The sequence below is a fragment of the Asparagus officinalis genome, unplaced genomic scaffold, assembly GCF_001876935.1.
Source record: "Asparagus officinalis unplaced genomic scaffold, Aspof.V1 AsparagusV1_Un640, whole genome shotgun sequence".
In the NCBI taxonomy this organism is placed as follows: Eukaryota; Viridiplantae; Streptophyta; class Magnoliopsida; order Asparagales; family Asparagaceae; genus Asparagus; species Asparagus officinalis.
The window spans coordinates 9,725-34,040 of NW_017972901.1; the positions used below are offsets into that span (position 1 = coordinate 9,725).

At 34.3% G+C, this 24,316-nt stretch overlaps 1 pseudogene; it reads right to left on the reverse strand.

Annotated features, from left to right (window-relative positions):
• Positions 1-405: 405 nt before the first annotated feature.
• Positions 406-16,951, reverse strand: LOC109828021 (annotated as a pseudogene).
• Between the last annotated feature and the right edge of the window lie 7,365 nt (positions 16,952-24,316).

Sequence of the window (24,316 nt, forward strand, 5' to 3'; positions counted from 1 at the left end):
ATCTTTTGGTTCTGTTCTGGCCGAGAGCTTCAGTCCCTCTTGGATAGATTATGGAATACCATGGGACTTTGTATTAAACATGGATGGTATGAAGATAAGGACAATAACTATCTAGTTTCTTATCTACTTGAGCATAGAAGTACAAAAGAGCAGTGCAAGATATGTCCAATTGATAATCAAGCTTCATAACGACACAATGCAGTTGCAGTCGTCCTTTTGCTGAACCTGCGTTGTTGTTGTTTTTTTTTTCACCTGCAGTTGTAAAACTAACTCTATTTGAAACTGCATTTATTAATTGTTACTTCTGCATCTATCATTTTTCAAAATGCAATGCAGTTATACTGTAACGTATGCATGCTTATGGAGAAAAAACACACGATAATGAATCCCCACTGCAGCCCTCAATGATACCGGAGATACTCTTCTACTCTTGACATCCATCATAAATTGAGCATCAGTTTTCTCTGAAGTTGATGTTCCCATCTCACTAGTAACAACTATATAAATAACAAAGCACAAATCCCAAATAATATTTGGTCTAAGGTTAACCTGCAACGGAAACTAGACTCTTCTTACCATCCCATTCTCTGTTTCACATTAAAACATTTGATGGAGTAATCTCATTCAAAGCCTTAATAATTTCGCTAGGAGTACAAATTATATGAAAAGTGGAATTCTACCTTTGAAAAAAAAATGCATTTTTCAAGCAATCAAGTTGATAATGGCCAAGGAGAGCAGATTGTTTAGTGAAGGAAGATGCCGCACTTCTTCCTGTTCGCTCCATCAGTCACTCTGTATTACCAGGCTCATAAAGAGGCCTGGAAGAGGATGGTAATGATACAGCTTTCTTCAGTAGTATGGCCTGTAGCGAGTCGGCCTCCTAAACCTTGGAGCTTTTCTGTGTAACGAAGGCACGGATAGATGATGAGAAATACGAGTCATAGATCTTCATCAAATTATACTATTTGTTTGCAAATGGGTGGGACCATATATGGTAGGGTGAATTGCAGATAACCCTTTCATTCATACATTCAGTAACACCTTCTTACATCTCCCCTCCATCTTACCCCTGGATTGACATTTCGAGAAGGAAAAATCTACCTCATGCATTNACAGTAGACAATACTAGCATAGGCTCATCTCCAATTGAGACGATGAAAGGAATAGAAAAGACGAGGCATAAAATAAACTGACACAGTATACTGTGCATATTAGCAGAAAACCATTAACTGTAATATTAGTATATCATTAGAAAACTAGTCTTCAAAAAATAAACAAGATCTTGGGACCACATTGTACTATTTAATCCTCAACATAATCAACACAGTTGCTTGGCTCAGGGAACCAAACCAGGCACAAGTTTGGCCAGTAAGAAAGCAGAATTCCAAAATAAATGTGAAAAAAACCCCTAAATGCTTCAAAATGATTTACCAAAAGTTGAATAAACTGTGAATGCTTTTATTGTCCGCCATTTTGATATATATGCATCGTTAATATGATCATACTCTTTTTAAAAGTGGAAGTTTGGGAAAAACTTTTCATGGACATGCCCTTGAGCCTTTTAGCTATTACATTATTATCATATGCTATCCTAATTAATTTTAATTAATAGGTATAAGGTTCAATTATCCTATTGTATCCCAATTAATATGTATATAAGCTCTAATTCGATTTAAGTATATTAAAAATTATATTAAGTTACGGAATATAGATAATTATTCAACCTCGACGTTCATCCTCTTCTCTAGAAATTACAAAATAGAAAACCTTAGAATTTATGAAATTTATTTACTAGAGAAAACAGATAAAGATCTAAAATTTTGACAATCTAAAGATTTGAATTTTGGTACCTAACAAACAAGTAAAGAAAATAGAACTCTCCATCTTAGCATTTGCTTCTTTTATTTAAATTTAAAAATAAAGATAATAGACGATATTATGAAGGGAAAAATGCTTCCAGCCCCCAAAAGCCAAGTGAACGTGCTTCCTACCCCCAAGACTTGGTCAATGGGTGTTTTACCCCTAAAAATAAAGATTGTGTTCTCTGAGCCCCCAAAACACAAAACCCAAGACATTAAAACATGCGAAGACCATAATACCCTTCTCTCTCTCTTTCTTTTTTTATTAAAATATGATGAGGATTATTTTATTATTTCTCTATCTCTCTCTCTCTTTATCATGATGTACCAAGAGGATAGTTGAAATGATTGATGAGGATTATTTTATTATTTTTGTTTTTTTATTATTTTCGTTGTTTGTATTGGGAGGTTGTTAAAGTTACGGGTTGATTGTTAAGGTTACGGGTTGGTTGTTAAGGTTAAGGGTATGTTGTTAAGGTTATGAATCCTCTCTCTCTCTTTCTTTTTTTATTAAAATATGATGGGGATTATTTTATTATTTTTGTTTTCTCTCTCTCTTTATCATGATGTACCAAGAGGATAGTTGAAATGATTGATGATGATTATTTTATTATTTTCGTTTTTTATTATTTTGGTTGTTTGTATTGGGAGGTTGTTAAAGTTACGGGTTGATTGTTAAGGTTACAGGTTGGTTGTTAAGGTTAAGGGTTGGTTGTTAAGGTTATGAATCCTCTCTCTCTCTTTCTTTTTTTATTAAAATATAATGGGGATTATTTTATTATTTTTGTTTTCTCTCTTTTTATCATGATGTACCAAGAGGATAGTTGAAATGATTGATAAGGGTTATTTTATTATTTTCGTTTTTTATTATTTTGGTTGTTTGTATTGGGAGGTTGTTAAAGTTACGGGTTGATTGTTAAGGTTACGGGTTGGTTGTTAAGGTTAAGGGTTTGTTGTTAAGGTTATGAATCCTCTCTCTCTCTCTTTCTTTTTTTATTAAAATATGATGGGGATTATTTTATTATTTTTGTTTTCTCTCTCTCTTTATCATGATGTACCAAGAGGATAGTTGAAATGATTGATGAGGATTATTTTATTATTTTCGTTTTTTATTATTTTGGTTGTTTGTATTGGGAGGTTGTTAAAGTTACGGGTTGATTGTTAAGGTTACGGGTTGGTTGTTAAGGTTAAGGGTTTGTTGTTAAGGTTGTGAATCCTCTCTCTCTCTTTCTTTTTTTATTAAAATATGATGGGGATTATTTTATTATTTTTGTTTTCTCTCTCTCTTTATCATGATGTACCAAGAGGATAGTTGAAATGATTGATGAGGATTATTTTATTATTTTCGTTTTTTATTATTTTGGTTGTTTGTATTGGGAGGTTGTTAAAGTTACGGGTTGATTGTTAAGGTTACGGGTTGGTTGTTAAGGTTAAGGGTTTGTTGTTAAGGTTGTGAATCCTCTCTCTCTCTTTCTTTCAAAAATAATAAAATAACCCCCATCATATTTTAATAAAAAAAGAAAGAGAGAGAGAGAGGATTCATAACCTTAACAATAAACCCTTAACCTTAACAACCAACCCGTAACCTTAACAATCAACCCGTAACTTTAACAACCTCCCAATACAAACAACCAAAATAATAAAAAACGAAAATAATAAAATAATCCCCATCAATCATTTCAACTATCTTCTTGGTACATCATGATAAAGAGAGAGAGAAAACAAAAATAATAAAATAATCCCCATCATATTTTAATAAAAAAAGAAAGAGAGAGAGAGAGGATTCATAACCTTAACAACAAACCCTTAACCTTAACAACCAACCCGTAACCTTAACAATCAACCCGTAACTTTAACAACCTCCCAATACAAACAACCAAAATAATAAAAAACGAAAATAATAAAATAATCCTCATCAATCATTTCAACTATCCTCTTGGTACATCATGATAAAGAGAGAGAGAAAACAAAAATAATAAAATAATCCCTATCATATTTTAATAAAAAAAGAAAGAGAGAGAGAAGGGTATTATGGTCTTCACATGTTTTAATGTCTTGGGTTTTGTGTTTTGGGGGCTCAGAGAATAGATTCTTTATTTTTAGGGGTAAAACGCCCATTGACCAAGTCCTGGGGGTGGGAAGCATGGTCACTTGGCTTTTGGGGGCTGGAAGCATTTTTCCCTATTATGAAATATGCTCACCTCCTAAATTATTTTCATAATTAAAGAGACAAATGTAAATTTGTCTGAGTGACGAAGCTAGAAAATATCCAAAATCTATAAAATTTGCACAACTCATAGAAATACATAAAAGACATAATTTGAAGATTTTTTTAAAAAAATCAACCTACAAAATTGGTAGAAATATCCAAAAAAAATCTGAAATTGTATATTTTGTGCCAAAATCCAAAAGACCTAAAAATATTGAAAAATTTACAAAAAAGTCCGAGATTATACAAAATTTGCAAATAAATCCAAAAGAATTCCTAACATTTCAAATTATCCTAATTATTAGGAATATCTTTAATATGATTTCATTGTGATGATGTTCTAATTAATTGAAATATCATTAATAAGATACAAGCTATAGATGATTGTTCAATCACCATATTCAACCGTTAGTAAGAAATTACAAAATAAAGTGTCAGAACTTAAAAGTTTATTTACTAGAGAAAATACATAAAGATTTAAAATTTTGACCATCAAAAAATTTAAATTTGGCTCCTAACGAGTAAACAAAAGATCTTTTTATCTTAACATTCATTTCTTTATATTTAAATTTAAAAAATAAAGATAGAAATAGTTAGATGATATTATGAAATATTCTCCTCTTAAATTACCTTCATAATTAAGGTGACAAATCATACTCCCTTTAAAAGTATGAGTCAAGAAAAATATTTCTATAGTCAACATTACCCTTAAACATTCGGGATATTACATTCCAATCCTATCCTAAGTAATAGTAATTAGTAAATAATAAATTTATTTTGTTATTACCAATTTAAGAAATGATCTCTCCTTTATATATAACAAGAAATTATAAATCTGCAATTCAAAACCTCCCATCTCAAAAAAAAAAATTAATCATATATTTACTTAAGAATTCTTATCAAATTAAAACTTATACATAATTAAAAAATTCTAATAAACAAATATTTTGTAATCCTAATTCAATCATAACTATCCATAATTTAAAAAACTATCCTAATAAATTCAAGGAAAACCTATTAGAAAATTACAAATAAAAACATTATATAATTTTAAAAATAACATATATCCAATTGAAAATCAATAATTGCAAGAAAACCCTTGAAAACTTAAAAATTGCAAATAGACCCTAAAATTTTAAAAATTAGAAACAATCCCTAAAAAATTCAAAAATTAGAAACGCCTTCTAAACTCAATAAAACTAGATACAAGTCCCTTTAAAATCTAAAAATTACAAAAACCCCTAAAAATATGAAAATTATAAACAATTACATAAAAATTCAATATCACAAAAAAATGGAAAATATGACATTGCAAACAAGCCTCCTAAAATATAAAAATTGCCAACAAAACCTAAAAAATTTAAAAATTACAAACAATCACCTGAAAACTTCAACAATTACAAATATTCATACTTCCTCTAAAATGCGAAAATTACACACAATGTCCTAAAATATCTGAAAATTACAAAAAAAACCCTTTAAAAAATCTCAATATTATAAAAAAACTTTATTGGGGGCTTCCTATAAATATTTATTAGGGGTTAAATGGAAAAATTAAAACTTATCAAGGGTTCTCTATTAAAATTTAGTGGGGGTATTTTAGTCATTTGACTACACATGAATTAATTATTTTCAAGGATTACCTGTCATGATCGATTGAGGATCTAATGAGTTTCAAAGATATTTGGGGTTTAATGTCGAGCACCCAACCTTATTCGGGATTTTGAAATTTACGCATATTTAGTTTCCAATTTTTATAGAGAGGATAAATAAACAGTAATAGAAAACACATAAACTAATCAAAGTATTTAACCACGTGCAATGCATGTGCATTCTAACTAGTAAATATGAATGCGGAACATTGACAAAAGTCTCAAAATTATTGAGTCCAAAGACTCCAAAGACCTCTTATTAGCAGCCTCCATAGAGTCCCATATTCTACAATTTTCTTGGTTTCATTCTATTTATTTATCAAGCCGCTATCCGATTTCAAATAACATAGTTTAATTTTTTTTCCAAAATGCAACTTACCACCATAACGTTTTTTTAATAGAAACTACCTAAATTTGCTAACATTTCTCAACGTCACACATTTTAGCGAACTCTGATCAAAAAAGACCAGAAATGTGTATTTTACCCTCACCATCTCCTCTCCATCTCCTCCCTCCCTAAACCCTAACCGCAGCCTCCTCTCCCTCCTCCCCTAACTCCCCTCCCCCTCCCCCTCCCCCTCCCTCTCCCTCTCCCTCCCCTCACTCCCCCTATCCCATTCCTCTCCAAGTGGCAAGTAGGGTTAGGCTTAGGGTTGGAGTTTTGGGAAAAGGTGGTGGTCATGGGCAGCGGCGGTGATTGAGGTAGGCTTTTTGGAGAGGATTGAGGGAAGGAGAGGGCGAGTATGGCCAAAGCGGTGGTGAGTGTTGAGAGGAGAGGCGAAGGGAGGAGGAAGAAGATGTAGGAGAGGAGAAGAGGGTTGAGGGTAAAATGGCATTTCGGGTTTTTTTAGCAAAATAGTAAAAAATGTGTTGACATTGAGAACATTTTAGTAAATGTAGGTAGTCTGTGATACATTGCAATTTGGACAAAAGTTAAAGGTGGTTTTCGTGTAAAAACCTTTAACACCCAAATTACCTACAACAACTAGTAATTACGACCGAAACAACACATTCTAAAGTTGTTTCTGTTCGGACACAACTCAAAGTCTCCACCTGATCTTGAGAGCTTTATAGACTTTACTAAGTCGAATACTAAAGAAAATCACTGCTCCAGAATAACCATCACTTAGGTCAGATCCCAGTTAGTAGATCATAGTCTTCTAGCATGAAGAAAACGATCATGACCAAAATCAGCTAAGGTTAAATTTTGCACTAAATATTGCATATGCTCCCCCTGTAGCTATATGTGATGCTAACTACATGAACGTACTTTATGACAAAGTTAATATTTTAGTTTATAGAACTAGATGAGAGCATGAAGAACAAAAAGCATACCCATATCCAAAAGGAGAATAAAAAGGAGGTGCCATATAAGCCCTTCGTGATCGAAATCCCATATACGGGTTAGCTCGACGACCCCGGTACTGTTTCATTCCTGGTATATTGGTCCTTTTAGCTGACACCTGTGTCATAGCCAAAATCAGATAAATGTTTGCACAAGTAAGCTTAAAGTAAAGAAAATAACACAAACCTTCAATTGACGACCATGAAGCTCTGATTCATTTAAGAGCAATGCATTCTGCACAGCCTCTACTTCAACAAATTCCACATATGCAAATCCCTTTGGCTGACCGAATTTGTCTGTTAAAATTGTTACTCTGTTGACTGTCCCACAAGACTGAAAATGCTGTTGTACTTCCTCAGGGGTGCAAGCATAGTCAACCTAACAAAAGGTTATGTTTAATAATTAGATGTATTACTAGCTTCATAACACAAATGAGATGAATAAAAATATATTAGTAAAGTACGTAAAAGAATGATTGGGTTTGTTGGTTGAGAAATGCACGTTGTCAACATGCTTTCTTTAGATGTACAATACCAGATGAAATTTAACAGATCTTGTTGACATGCTGCAGCAAACATCTATTTGGAAAAATTATAGCTGCCTTAACAGCTGCATTATCAATTTGTGACATTTAGAAGGTATTGCCAAGTCAATCTAGCCACAGACGACCCAAATACTCACATGTAACTGAAAAGTATACAACCCATTATCGGTCATTTCAAATTTCTCCACGGAAAATCGGTGTTCATAAAGACTTTTCCAGTGTGCATTCTACTTTCTCCACTGAAAAATGAATGCTTGTGGAAGACAAATTTGCATGATGGAAACTCGAAGTCAACAAAGCAAGTAAAACCCCCTTATGCATCTGAGCATGTTATGCATATTATGTTGAAAGATATTCACTTCAAGAAGGAACATGTTACACATAGAATTACTAAAGTATACACCTATCGCGGCAGGTCTAAAAATATATCCGAATTATTAATTGTAATTGCATCTGAAATACTCAACTGACATAACTATGGAAACAAGTTACCAAGTTCAACCTGAATAGTTTAAGTTTAAAACAAGAAATAAACATGTTATCCAAAAAACTGATGCCATTTCACACAGGTAACTCTGTTTTTCTATAGCACAGAAGTAGCAGAAAATCAATAAGATGATCAACAAGTAGATGTCAGCAAGTCCTCCCGCACATATCTATTTTAAAGTATGCCCACCAAATAGCATAAACAATTATAGACATATTCGCAGTATACAGTCACCCGCCTCTTTAACAGGGTAAAGAATGACCGAAGTGAAGTTACACTAAGGATCTGTCTTTCTATAGAGGCAAGGAATAACCTTTCAATATCACCATCTAACATATAAATTTTCAACTAAGACTTGTTAAATCAAGGACAAATTTTCAAAACCAACCTATTCAGAAACTTAATTACAAAAAACAACCTATTTGCAACTTATTTATCAAAATCGACCTAGTTTCAGCCAGTTGACTGAAACTGGGTTGATTTTGAAAAAAAAAAGTTACAAAACTTCACGGGACTTCAAGTCCCGTGAAGTTTAAGCCCTCTTTAATCACGATTAGCGGGGGTCTAAACTTCACGGGGCTTGAAGTCCCGTGAAGTTTCGTATTTTTTTTCAAATTCGACCTAGTTTTAGCCAGTTCCGAATTTGAAAATTAAGTTGGAAACTGGTCGATTTTTGCCAATTAAGTTTGTAAATAGGTCGAATTTGGAAATTTGTCCTTAAATCAAACTTTGGAGTGATATAATAGATGTGTTATTAAAGATATTGCAAGAAGAGGATAGAGTGGGAAAACTCACATTACCAACATAGATCGATCTAGAATCAACCTCCTCTTTTTCAGCTTGGGTCGCACCAGAACTGGATGAATCATCTGGCAAGAGTAAAAATACAATGTTAATACCATGGATAGCAAAAAATAAACCAGCATCCTCCAAAAATACAGAAGGTCTACTTCTTGACAAAAGAAAGCTAACTATGATTAGTGAATGCACATGTGGGTATCAGAATATATTATATAAAAAGGGCAGTTTAATGCAGCCCTTTCGAAATGCAGCATACATAAAGTTACAGTTCACAATGAATGGCAACGATGTTGGAGTATGTAAGCAAAACTCCTATTTTTCAATAGTTTATTTCCTTTCAGATTTGCACTGCAGAAATATCATAGCTAAATAATTGTACTGACTCAACTTATTATCATAATAAATCCCATTGTAGAATTTGCTATACTCAAATATGCATGTGAAGAACAAAATATATCTGCTGCCAACCTCATTGGCCCAAGCCATCTAGGTATGTTGAAGAGTTAACTGTGTTCGAAATCTATATGCCAAAGAAGGAACTTCTGCTATTAAGCTGACTTATCCTACCCATGACACAATAGCACAATGAGCATTCAGATATAGTTAACAATCCACATATTCAATAAAAGCCTTCAACGGGACTAAAAATCTGCATTACTTTCAAACTCTAATTTCTTTATATATAACTTATAAAAATAATAAAAATATGAGATGGGACGTGATGATAGGCATCCAAATATACATGTGCGGATCTAATAGTACCAATCAGATAAGATGGTGAGTTGGGCCCATATCATCTGTGACTTATATAGCGAATGGTGGCATAGGTTCATTTCTTCAAGATTCTCTTCAAAATTTTAATTTTTCAATTGTTTAACATGAAGATGGTGAGATGGTGAGATGGGAGCATATCATCTGTGACTGATATAACGAATGGTGGCATAGGTTCATTTCTTCAAGATTCTCTTCAAAATTTTAATTTTTCAATTGTTTAACATGAAGATTCACTCCAGATTCTTCATTGGACCAGTCTTCGTAGTAAAAGCCCACCTAAGGCCCCTTCTGCTATACTCTTTCCGGATGTTTTTAGTTTCACTTCAAGATTTATTTGTTTTAAATTGTATGTATTCTTTTATTGATGCTTACTGTCCACATTACAATTTTAGGATTACTGCTTGCTTTCTTTATTGTGGAAGTTCTTAATTTCGAATCCCCCCCCCCCACACCCCCAAAGTTTTCCTATTTCTTATTGCCTTCAGGTTTTTCAACTTGGCGCTTTTTACCACTAAAGCCTAAGCCCTATCTTTCCGCTTAGACTTTTTCTTTTGCCTTCCCATGATATTTCTAGCATATTTGGAGTAAATGAATCCTTCTAGGCAAGACTCAAGTTGAAACTTCCTGAGGTTTATTTTAAAAATAGTAAAACATACTAAATTGATGGCATTGAAGCTATGATATTTCAGGATGGATATAAGCAAACCAGATACTTCACTACACCTATAAAGAACAAAATTGATTCAATATATAGTTTCAACATTAAAAAAAATTTGCAATTTGTATCACTGAACTTCTAATTTGTTTAACTTTTTTTTGGAAGGAAAATTTGTTTAACGTTTCAAATTTGTTAATTTAATCAAATTCATTAAGTTAGTCATATTCTACCGAAATCATACTTCCATTAAAAGTAGGAGTTTGAAAAAAAATTCTATGGACAATTTTACCCCTAAACCATATTTATATCATATATTATCATATATTCTAAACCTACTATCAAAAAAATTATACTCTAAACCTAATTTACTTAAATTAATGAAATTGAGGGCTCATATTTTTATAACATTCGCCAGTTCATCTGCACATCTCCTCTTTCGTTATAGTGATAGCATATCTTCACTGAAAATCAAATCTCTTTCTCTCCGCTCAATCTCCCTACCTCTTCATCTAAAAAAAATTCAAATACGACTCACCTCTCCATCTCCACCTGAAATTGACTCCAACGAGCTCTTACTCTCAAATGCCACAACACCTCAAGGATTTCTTCAATAGTCCATCGATCTATATAAAAGCCCAATTTTCTATAGGTAGAAGCCAAGTAGGCCACCATATAGTTACATGAAACACTTATGGTTCAAATAATTACCTCCTAACTAGATGCTATAGCATCATTCTACGTTTTTCTAATTATTTATTGCAAGAACCATTCTTTATTACAGACATAATACGATGAAATTCGCTCCACAAAATGCCTCACACCTTCATTAAAACTGTTTCAAAAAATCTGATGAATTATTTATTGCAAGAACCATTCTTTATTACAGACATAATGCGATGAAATTCACTCCACAAAATGCCTCACATCTTCATTAAAACTGTTTCAAAAAATCTAATGGATGAGAAACTCAAAGAAAGCTTATAGTTGCCCAACTGTCTAACAACAAGAGGAAGACAATTGTTAAGACTAAGAACTATTAAATTAGTAAAACGATAAAGTCTAAGATTGGCTGCCTATAGAGCTATTTGGTAAGAATATTTTAAGGGTATGAACAGCTTAAATAAATTATTGTAGAACTTTTCCAATTGGGTTTCTCTAATGGGTGCTCATGGGCACTCATTAAGGGGTAAAAGAGATAGAGAAAGGAGAGGTAAAGAGAGAAATTTGTGCAAATTAGTAGGGACTCACTTGCTAATTATTTCTCTCCTAACTCTCTCATTTCTATCATCCACTAACAAGTGCCCATGGGCACCGGTCACAGATACATTTCAAATTAAGCATATGACCGTTTCAAATACATTTCAAATACAGTGTTGCTAACTAGGCTAATTATTAAGTGTAACAATCCAAATATTAATTAATGTTGTTGTTCTGAGATTATTCAAATATTACTTAAAATGTTAATGCTTATATTTTTTAAGTTTCAATGTTCTTGAATATCAATTGAAATAATACTTAAAATGTTAATGGTTACATTTTTTTAAGTTTTGATCTTGTTCTTGAATATCTATTGAATGCTGAATTTTACACTGAGTGTTTTTCATTTAGAGATAATTTTCATTGTTATGCTTATTTAATAACTTGTGTCTTGATCGTTTACAAATAGAAACAGAGCTATAGCAGAATAAAGAAAATATACCTTAGCCCTTTGTTTTGAAAAGTTTACTTTAAATCCATAGAGTTTTTTTAAATAAAAAACTACATGATATTTTAGTCTTGAGAAAAGTTAGTTTAAACCCCTAAGTTCGAGATAATCTATCTATCCCCGGAATGTCAAAAAAATAATCTTATGTTCAAAAATATTTTTATAAAGAATCATGGTTTTGGTAGAAATTAATTATAAGTTTAAGCTTAAGGTTTTAATAACAAAATTATAAGAAAGGGTAATTTTTTAAAACTTTAATAAATAAACTAAAAATCCAAGAAATTATTTTTAAGTCCACAAAATAAAGAACATTTATTAAATTTTGGTAGTTTTATAAATTCCACAATTTATTTTGAAGCCAAAATATAGAGTTTAATAAAACACATTAGTATTAACCCTTATTTTCATCAATATTGTTTTTCAGTCACAAAATCCTTAAAATGGTGTCGATTAATAGTTTTTTCAAATGATTAGAAAGTTACTAGGAATAGTTTTCATTTTATTGACTTAGAAATTTATATCTGTTGTATAATTATATAATTGATTGATAATTAAGCTATTGGGAATATATTTCTCCAAACAATTGAGAGATATCATTAAATGAGTAAATTTCATCTCTTAATTATTAATATATCATTAAGGTTATTAATAGCGGATAGCACCACATAGGGGTGAGGCATCGCTAAGACTATTTAGGGCTATTGCGGCAAAATTGTGGTAAGAAACGCAAAGTCAAATAACAGTCTATTTTAAATATGTATAAATATTCAAAATAATAATAATAATTAAAGAAAAATCTAAAAAATTTAAAAGTGCATATTTGATGATTTAATGAGATCCTAAACTAGACATGTAACCGTCACATAATATCGAAGACGACTGGAGGAGTTAAAGAGTCGTCTTCAAAAAGATGTGCTGAGCAGTGAAAGGATTGCAGTAGGAGGAGCTCACGGCGAGACAATATGAGAGGAAAGAATGATGTAGGTGCCGAAGGCTGTGGGAGGCGGCGAAAATACATTGAAAATTGCAAGAGGCGGTGGGATGCAGTGGTTGCAGGTCGGTTTAATTTTTAAAAAATAAATCTTAAACCGCTTTTAAATAGCGATCAAAAAGCGAATTTTGCCAGCAATCACCCGCTATTACCCGTTATGGCGCGCTATTGGCCGCTTTGGCGAGCGGAAAGCGCATACTCCGTAATATATCATCATTATTAGGCGACAGCGTCGCGGAAAGAGACCATTAAAGCTATTAGCCCCCCACTATTACAGCACTATTTACCACTATTTATAACAGTGTCATATGAATATCAATTATATGTAATGCTAAAAAAATATTGCATCAGTCAAATTGATAAAAATAGAATATCCATTCATTTAACTGCAAATTCTACACATTCTTGCCTTTTAGAAGTCAATAGCAATGAATCGATCAAATGACCATCTATCCTGATTCACATGGATTTATTTCACAGTTTCCGCTAACTTCACTTTTAATTTGCGTACAGCCATCGTAAACACTCAAAAACTTCCAAATGCTTAATTCTAAATCTTTCAAAAAAAATTCTTTGAGTCACTTTTTCTCATATATTTTTTAAAAAAAATTCAGAACATAAAACAAGTAAACGTACAAGCTTACCAGATGGATTATTTACTATTTATAAGGCTCTATACTTTACAATTTTAAGGTTCTAAACTTTACTATTTTCCTAGGAAGGCAACAGATTGAAACAAACAAGATTATATCGATAGACATCCAAAAAAAATTTATATATTTTTAACTATGTTGCAACCCAATTATAGTAAATAAATAAACTCAAAAGAAATAACCAAGATATTTAGCCACATGCACCACACATGCATCTCACCTAGTTAGAAAACACTATATTACTTATGTTGATCATATATCATATGAATCTACACATTAATGAAAAGTTCACAACTTTCTTTTGGATCAAAAAAGCCAAGATATGATTAACAAATAAAAAAAATATGATTTGAATGTATAATGATATTTTGGGTTATTTGCATATGTACCACTTAGATCACCCATATTTGCAAAAATACCATCAAAATCTCAATATTTGCAAAATTGCCTCTCAATACATCAACAATAGAAAAAAATTACCCCATATAACTCTGTGGAGGAATATACACAGAATATTCCCACTATGTTGTTAAGTTAAATGTTGTTATTAGCTATTGACTAAATTACCCCCAAATTTAATTAAGATTTCAAAATTATCTCAACCTCTTCTTTACTAATCTCCTCTAACTTAATCCAATCAACTTCTCCACCCACATTCTTTCACCAACGTCTACCCCATCGCCTCCTCAACCATCTTCTCCATGCTTTTTTCTACATTAACTCCTTATCCAAAAGTATTCTCAATCTACCACACCTCATTCTCCTGCAACCTCCAAGCCCACTTCAAGAAGACTCCATTTCACCACCACCCACGAGCTCTTCGTCCACCTCTGCAACAAGTTCCTTTCTCATAACATTCAATGCAGAACTTCCTATTCGATTCCAAGCTCACCCAAAATTTCACTCATTCCCCAGTCACCGCCAACAAAGCCCTTTATGTCTTAAAACATCAACCTCCACTGTAATTTTGTTCGTGAAATGATGAGACTCATTGCCACCACTATAATTTTGTTCGTAAAATGATGAGACTCATTGCCAAATCTAAAGATTGCCTTGACACATCTTGATGGAGCTTGAAAGCACAAGTGTTTGACATTCTTGAACTTGATAAAGGAGTTCTAGAATGTGAATGCGACGGATGGGACTGTGTCTGTGTGCATCCCATGTGTTCAACAATATATCAATCAACGTATTAAATATTGAAAATATTGAAAATATCAAAAATATCAGGTGGCCAAAATCCATATCGGATTGCGAAAATCGGGGATATATCGGGGATATGTAAAAAATATTAGGGTGTCATATCGGATGATGTTCATATGTAACATAACATTGTAATATCTAATCAAAACACATTTGTATTCTAAACATATTCAATGTCCTGAGCCCCTTTTTGAAATTCCAGGAACTAGTTTTTGCTCACACAAAATTAGCATGTGGTTATACAATCTAGAGATTAATATTCCCCATAAGCTTGACAACAACAGTTTTATCAGGTTTCATAAATACCAACAGATCTATAATTTGATGATTGTAGAAATTTTAGCATGTTTCAACTAGTAACAAAAAAGAAGTTAGAACATTATAATTTTTTGCAGTTTACGTAATGTATGAAAAAATTGCTTAAAGTCCTCTTCACAAGTAAAAAAAATTAGAAAACAAATAGTAAAGAATAATTAGATCATTGCTGAACAAGGGGCACAATTCCAAGATAGTGAAATAAGACTAATAGTGAGATGAATATTCATAACGTTTTAGCATCCAGCAGGGTAGGAAAAAGAAACTTTCTCATCTACATTTATTGTACATTGTTACAACAACAAGCAAGTCTTCGTTCCAAATTTTTCGGTCAACACTTAGTATACACATCTACAACCAAATAAATAACACCTGCATCAACTAAACTATGACACATTTAACCATTCTATTTGAAGTGAAAAAATCAACTGGTTTAAATTTGGAGCATACGTTATAAGTGGAAAAGCTCCACAAAAGGGAGCGACAGATTTCATCGCTTTCTAACACATTAACCCTCCAAGTCAAAGTTGATGTATGGCCAAAAATTATGAGCAGCAAATAGACTTTCTATAAAAGGTCGAAGGTCAACAAGCTAGTAAGGAAGCCCATATCTTTGGTCATCCAATTCAAGCTCAAACTCTCAGAAGCAAGCCATAAATCTTATATTCGAAAAAAAAACCAAAAAAATAAAAATCCCATTTTCCATTTGACAAAAAATTCTTACAATGAAAATTATGTAGATTATACACCATAGATGGCCTAATTCAATTTACAAACTTTTGCACATGCCCCCTATTTTAGAACTAATGATTTTCTTTTCACAGAATCCCAAATTGGTTAAAAATAAAACTCATAGCACGTCTACAGAATCTATTAGACATAAAACTAAACCGACCCAAACAAATCAATGCTTTAAATCCTATATCCCAATGATAAAAGAAGAAATCTCATTTTTCAGAGAACATACACATCCAATCAAAAGACTTGCGTATTCTGAAAACAAAAAATAAGTAAACTATCCACCATAGACAGCTCAGTTCAATATTACTAACTTCTGCACATTCTCCATGTGCAAACCTTTATACTACAAAATTACTTTTGCACTACAAGAAACAAAAGCAAAACTTATAAGTAGTCAAGGACCCATGCTTGTGTTCTTATGGTATAAAAGTAGAACCGTGCTTGTTTGTAGTAAAGTTAGCATTACCCAATACAAAGCAGATAGCAAGCTTACAAAATCCGCTGCACATAAACTACTCAAATCAAAACAAATCAATGCCATAAACCCCAAATCTCGGAACCCTAACAGCAACAAATCAGATCACACCCAGAAAAAAAGTTCAAAACCCTAGGGACAATAGAAACAAAGGGGAAAAGGTCAAACCTTGAACGGCGGCCATCTCCTTCTGGACCTTAGCCTGCATCTCCCGAAGCGCGCCCGCCTCCTCCTCGATCTCCTTCAGCCTCCTCTTCATCTCCTCCAAGTTCTATTAATAACAGGTATCCTAATTAAGAAAAAAAATAGAACTCTAGGGTTTCGAATAGAGACAGAGAGAAGTGAGGATACCTCTTTAGAGGATTGGGGATCTTGGTCGTCGGCGTCACCATTTCGCCTTCTTCTTCGGGGATCTCTCCGCCATAGACTTCGTGCTCCTGCTCCTGATCCATCTCTTCGTGATCAAGACCCCAAACTTTTCGCCGCTTGTTGCAGAACAGAGGGGAGGGTTTTGAGCAGCTGCTGGTCGGCACGTGATATGCACGTGAACGGGGACAGAAGCGTTTCACTCGCGCTTTTAACTAACTCTTGGTGATTTCTCACTTTTAACTGGAGGTAAAAGCAATTTTAGCATGAAGATAGGTTAAGTTTTCAAACCCCACCACCTCCCATAACTTTCAGAATACCAGAAACCTCCCTTAATTTGAGGGGTGATCAGAAAGCCCTCTTAAAAGTGTGAATCACAATCTTTACCGAAAAAATCAACCCCTTGCCTAACTGTACACACCCATGTGAAAACTATGATTAGTATTATTGGTTTTTTTTTTTTTTTTTGAGTTTTTTCCCCTAGAAACCACCTTTAAAATAGGGTAATTATACAAAAATCATCTTTTATTTTCAATTTATATGTAAACCACCTTTATAGTTAGTTTTTATTGCAATCAACCACCTCTCAGTCAAATTCTTCACTTAAAACCCAAAACTACTCTTAAAAAACTTGCATTCAATATACATGACTTACTTTTTTAGTGTTTAAATATTGTTAGGATACAACTCGTGTACTCTAAACTAGAAGTTTTTAAACTTATTTTTGGTTTTTTATAAATTGAAAATAAAATATTTTTTTCATATAATTACTTTATTGCTCAGGTGGTTTCTAGGGGGATCTTTTTCCCCCATAAAACCTTAAAGTTAAGAAGGTTTCTTCATAAGGCCTAATTCTTTAAAATTAAGGGGGGTTTTCTAATATATATCCTTTTTTAGAAACCTATTGTTAATTTTATGGCTTTTTTAGAAATTTAATCTTAAAAAATATTTTTTAAATTTCTTACTTACTATATTGTTATTTCAAAAAATTAAAATATATTCATTTAATTTCTCTAGTTCGTTTTTTTTTTTTTTTTGTAATTTCACATAATCCTTCTGAACTTTTCAGGGTGTTGCACATATACCTTTGTTGATGTCAGTTATCGAACAGGGGGATTATCTGTGGATTATAGTGCTGTTAGAGTTCTCAAACTCCTTCAGATGGCCGGTTCTAGAGCCTGATGTTCTCTCCTGCACATGAAAATCTCGTGAGAGGCCGGTGTTTTGGGAGAAAATCGATTTCTTCATTGACGAGTTCATTACAACTTTAAACGTTACAATGAAAACAAAAAGAGAGAGTCTTTTTATAAGACTTTCAATAAAGATTACAACTTTCCTTTTAAACAAACGCAATGGACGTTTATCCTTCGCTGCTTGAGTGGCATCTTAGCCTGTGATGGGGATGTTGATATCCGTGGACTACCAAACGATCAGATCAGATCCGGAGCTTCGTTGATCCGTGAAGGAATCAAGAAACCGAAGCAATTATCTCGGCAACAACGAGATAATCACTCTTCTCGAGATCACCGCAACGGGGCAATCTCAAGGATCCGAGAACTGTAGATATGACGAGTTCCTCTTCTTTATGCTGACGAACTCGATCTGATCTCCTCCTCTCTTCTGAAATTCGTGCTCCTTCAGTCTTCAATCCAGCAGAGCTTTGCCAATGCTCGATAATTCCAGATTTGAAAAAATAAAGGCCCTAGGGCTGTATTTATAGGCTTTGGGACCTCTGTTTTTGTATAAGAACGATCGATTCACTCTTATCTTCAGTTGTAACCATTTCATCACATTCTTGGATAGATTCAGATCAGTTGGAACAAATCCATGTGGTTAACATCGAAAAAATAGCTTAAATTACCAAAAATCGGGTTTCGGGGGTGTGGACACCCGCGGGTGTCTCGGCTTGGCCGAGACACTCGTGGGTGTCTCAACCATGGCTGAGACACCTGAGGGTGTCTCGGCCTAATCGAGACACCTGAGGGTGTCTCACTGAGGCCTAGAGCATTTTTCTACGCGTCCTGTCCGTTTTCGTCGTATTTTCGTCGTCCGAACTCGAATTGTGTGATTCAATATGCGTTGGAAAGCTGACAAGAAGATATACAAGCTCCTATGGTTGAATCATATATGGAGTAGACGGGACACGATAGGTGCTTCGTCTTTCGTAAGCGACGCGTAGCTCCCGATCAGTTCGTGTTTTCATTATTCTGAAGTTTTGTTGCTACACACGGTTCGTCGACTCACTTCATGCGCTTGTCAATGTCAAATAAGCTTCTATGACCCGAATAGTGACGTTCATCATCTTCTCTCTGTCTTAAGCCGCGTACAGAAATCCGTGGGTAATTTTTTACGCCTACAGATACCCCCTCCAAAGTGTTTCAGTCTCGTTTCATTTATAGAAGAGCCTGAAATACTTTGGATGTGATCGGTCCAACCTTCAGTCGGTGAGAAAGGACCTGTAGTTAGCTTCGATTCTTGACTTCTTCGATTTTCGGTCTATTCAATATTTTGACGAATAGCTAAAATTCCTTCGGCGCTACGTTTATCATCTGGCCGTCATTAAAGTCTCGAATCGAAATTGGTGAGTTGGTTTTGGTGTTGGCCTTCTTGTTTTGATGATGTTTAACAAATAATTTACTAATAATGTTGTTTGTCTAGTATTTGTGTTTTCTTATTTATTATAGACAAACAACGTAGTTGGAGGATGGATGGAATTGAGCCTTAACGATCATATCAAATGGAGGTTGGCGAAATTGTAGAGTGAAGCAACATCAATTCAAGCTAAAGATCCAATTACAAGCTTCTTCCGCAAAGTTTAACAAGTCATTCTCATTGAAGATCTTCATTAAGCTTGGGTATATTTAGTATAGGTTTATATTATGTGTGTTTAATACTCTAAGCTCAATATCATATACACACACAATATTGGATTTTCTCACAAAATGAGCTATTTTGAGAAAACTTTGTGATATTATTTTATTGACCATGTTTACTTTATATTCATGTATTATAATATTTATGAAGACATTTCATAAAGTTTCAATATGCGTTTAAACTCTTTTTGTCAAAAACATGTTCTTAACAAATTCATATTCATGCATGTTTTTACAAAATAATGAGTTTTCATAATTGATAAATAAAAATTGAAAATTTATTTTTGTAACATGTTTGTTTTCATGTTTATAAACATTTTGCAAAGTTTCATCAAGTTTGGAATTGATTTGTTATGTTTAATGGAATTTACAAAATCATGTTTTTGTTCGTGCACATGTTCGTGCATGTTTTACAAAACAGATGAGTTTTCGTAAATGGGAAGTGATATTCAAGAAATTCTTTCTTTGACATGTTTAGAAACTTTCCTCAAAATTTTACTATTTTTGGAGTTGATTTACTGTGCCCAATTGATTTTACAAAATGGTGTATGTCTGCAGTTTTTCAGAAACTGTAAATCTGTGTTCAAACATTTATTTCTCTCAACTGGGAACTTTTTTTTCATAAATTCTTTCTCTAGCATGTTCTTATACATGTCTAGAACCTTTTCTCAAATTTTCATAATTTTTGGAGCTGTTTTACTATTTTTAATTGATTTTACAGAGCTGGATAAATAGTGCTACAGTACCATCGGTCGACCGCGCTACAGTGCGGTCGACCGACGAACTCTCTGGAAAACACCTCTGTTTTCTGATCTTGTTCACGGTGGACCGCGATTTTCCTCGGTCGACCGCTGTAGTTCCAACGGCTATTTTTAGAGCTGTTGCAGAATGGTATTTTGGCCTTTTTCTTGGCTTTCTCTTGGTTTTGGGGTTTCTATAAATACCCCCCTTACCTCAGTTCTAACTAAGGATTCAAGAAATGTTTTAAAGAGTTTTGAAAAAGAGTTTAAGTTTGTTTTAAGCTTGTTTAAGGGTTTGGTTTAAAGCTGTTTTGGTTTTCACAAGTGGAGGAGATCATCTTCTGTTTAAGGGTTTGGTTTAAAGCTGTTTTGGTTTTCACAAGTGGAGGAGATCATCTTCTTGTTTGGGCTCCAATCTCCATCTCTCCATCGATCATCTTCTTGTTTGGGCTCCAATCTCCATCTCTCCATCTTGTCTTCTATTGAGAAGTTTTCTAAACACTACTCTAGTTTTTATTTATTACTTGTTAAATATCATTTCTATTAAAGCTAATTTTATATTGAGTTTAGATTTGATTTTAATCTTATTGTTACACACACCCACATGAGCTTATTGTATTTGGAGTGAGGAGTGTGTGGTGAGAGTCGGGGATCGTCCCAAGAGGAGTGGCGTCGGTTGACGTGCCTAGAGAGTGGTTGTAACCGAGCACTTGAGGGAGACACGGCTAGGTCCAAAACTTAGTGGGTGTAGAGTGTGATTGCAAGAGTGTGAGTTGTAGAGTTTTCGGTTAGCTAGAAAACCGAGTGTGTAGAAGAAGTTCCGGCTTCCAAACCGGATTGTGTTAGTGGATTTCTCCCCGGGAGTGGGGAGCGGAGACGTAGGACGGAAGGTCCGAACTCCGTGATCATATTGTGTGTTTGAATGTGCTTTGGCGTTTATTCTTATTTGTGCTCATTGCTCATTTCGCCATTGTCTCATTATTTATATGATACACTATCTAGTTCATATTGTTTACCCATTGTGTTAGTTTTCATATCCTTGCATATATCATATTGTATATCTCATCATATATGATATATCTCATTGTTCATATTGTTTATCCTAGCTTATATAGTTGTTATATTTCATACTTGCTAGGATAATAGCTTATATAGTTGTTATATTTCATACTTGCTAGGATAACTTGTTAATTAGTTTTAATTGGCATTTAATCGGATTAGATTAGCATAAGACCCTAATCACCCCCCTCTAGGGTCTAACATTTGGCTCGTGCCATTGAGTTGACTTTGAACTGACTATCTCCGTCGCAACACGTTGACCGACGTTGACTCAGAGCTACGCATTGACCGGCGTTGACTCAGAGCTACGCACTGACTGGCGTTGACCTTAGGGTTTCGTATCGATCGGTGTTGACTTGTGTTGACCTAGGGCTACACGTTGACTGGCGTTGACCTTAGGGTTTTGCATCGATTAGCGTTGACACAGTTTATACTTGTACGTTTGCTAGAGTATACACAGTTTAAGCTCTTAAGGGATTGAAGCAGGGCGGTCCTAAATGTTAGGGCTGCAGGACCACCTGTTAAAGCTGATCCATCTGTATGAATGAATCTTATCCTAAAGTTGTCAAATCCTTGAGTCGCGAGACCAATTAATGGAACTGGTGCATCAATGACTATCGTATTTATAAAATTTTTGTCAAATTCTTAGCTATCAACGGGTTTGATTCACCTTTACCAACTACCGTTTGAGTCGGGCTAGCATGCAGATTGTTCAAATCCATTCCACACATAATGTTGTGCTAAAAGAGTTAACTCTTTTAGTGCTGCAATATTGAATATGTAGACTTCATCTTTCTCCAGTGAAAAGACTAAACGACAATGTGTATTAGACGTAGACTTAGGATTTTTGGCAAATCCTCAGCCTTCAATGGATTTGACGTGCCTTTACCGATTACCGTTTTGAATCGGGCTTGCATATGAATTGTTTAAGTCCGTTCTGCGTGTGACGTTGTGCTAAGAGAGTTAACTCTCCTAGTGCTACGATATTGAATATGTAGACTTCGTCTTTCTCACGGGAATAGACTACCCGGCAAAGCGTGTTAGGCGCTGACTTATTCCTATTCAGGCTTCGGGATAAAAGTCCCCAGACTTGGATTCTGGTGTCTTCTTCAATCGGTGAAAGACTAAACCGGCAACGCGTGTTAGGCGCTGACTTATCCCTACTTAGGCTTCGGGATAAAAGTCCTTGTACGTGTAAGGCACGGATTATGGTGTTATAAAAACCCCCCTGCCATAATGTTGAATATGTGGGCTTTTATCCTTTTTACGGTCAAAGACTAACCGGAAACGCATGTTAGGCACTAACTTATCCCTACTTTGGCTTCGGGATAGAATTACTCGTACGTATAAGGTACGGATTATGGTGTTATTAATAACAACCTGCCACAATGTTGAATATGTGGGCTTTTGTCTTTTTTATAGTCAAAGACTAACCGGCAACGCGTGTTAGGCGCTGACTTATCCCTACTTAGGTTTCGGGATAAACTTCCCCAGACTTAGATTCTGGTGTCTTTTTTAATCGGTGAAAGACTAAACCGGCAACGCGTGTTAGGCGCTGACTTATCCCTACTTAGGATTCGGGATAAAATTCTTCGTACGTGTAAGGCACAGATTATAGTGTTATTAATAACAACCTGCCACAATATTGAATAAGTAGACTTTTGTCCTTTTTATGGTCAATAACTAACCGCCAACATGTGTTAGGCGCTGACTTATCCCTACTTAGGCTTCGGGATAAACTTTCCTAAACTTGGATTCTGGTGTCTTTTTTAATCGGTGAAAGACTAAACCGGCAACGCGTGTTAGGCGTTGACTTATTCCTACTTAGGCTTCGGGATAAAATTCCCCAAACTTGGATTCTGGTGTCTTTTTTAATCGTTGAAAGACTAAACCGGCAACGCGTGTTAGGCGTAGATTTTAGGAGTTGAAAAGTAGTGTCTTCTCTTAAGGCAAAGATAAACCCGATGCTAGAGAGGAAGAATTTTATATTCTATCTCCAGTTGCAAAGAAAACTCAAAGTGGGATCTTCACTTTGAGAATCTGAAGAGTGAAACTAAGAGTGGGATCTCCACTCCGAGAATCGAAAAGATTCGAATAATCCTAACTGTAGAAGGTTTGATTATCGAACTAAAGGTGAATTTCTCGTTTATTGAGAGTGAATTGTGGTTTTGGCCCTAACTATAGGAAGGTTTGACCAAGCAGAAGTTTGAGGTGATCTTAACTGTAGAAAGGTTTGATCATTCGATTTGAAAGTGAACCTCTCGTTCATGGAAATATTCGAGAGGAGATTTTGACTTTGGTCCTAACTGTAGGAAGGTTTGACCAAATGGGGGTTTGAGAGTAAGAGTACAAATTACAATGGGAGTGTTGATTCGTATAAATCACTCGGAGAGAGTCCCTGGTGTTAAGTGACAAATACTTAACACGAAGGGGTTTGACAATTGTTAATGATCAGGAGACTAAAATTCCGAGTACTATGTCCGGACTCTAACAATGAGAGTGTTGAGTGCACCGACGTAGCGAGAGTTTGTGTGGGAGTTTTTGTCACACCCCGCTTTCCAAAATACTAGGGGAATCAGAACGTGAACAAGCCCGCGATGTATTAGATTGAGAAGAATATACACTATCATTTTTTTTCTCTTTTTTTTCTTCTCAATCCAATACGCTAAGCGTCTAGAAATAAATACAATGCGAAGTCACAGGTCCCCGATCACAATCAGCAAGAATATAATAGACAAACTCAGAATAAAAATATCATATCACAAATAGGATAACATCCGAGACATAATATATGGGTCAAACATGCCCTTATACATGACTAAACAAAAGAAATACTGAAGAGAATATAAAAATACAATGATCAGGC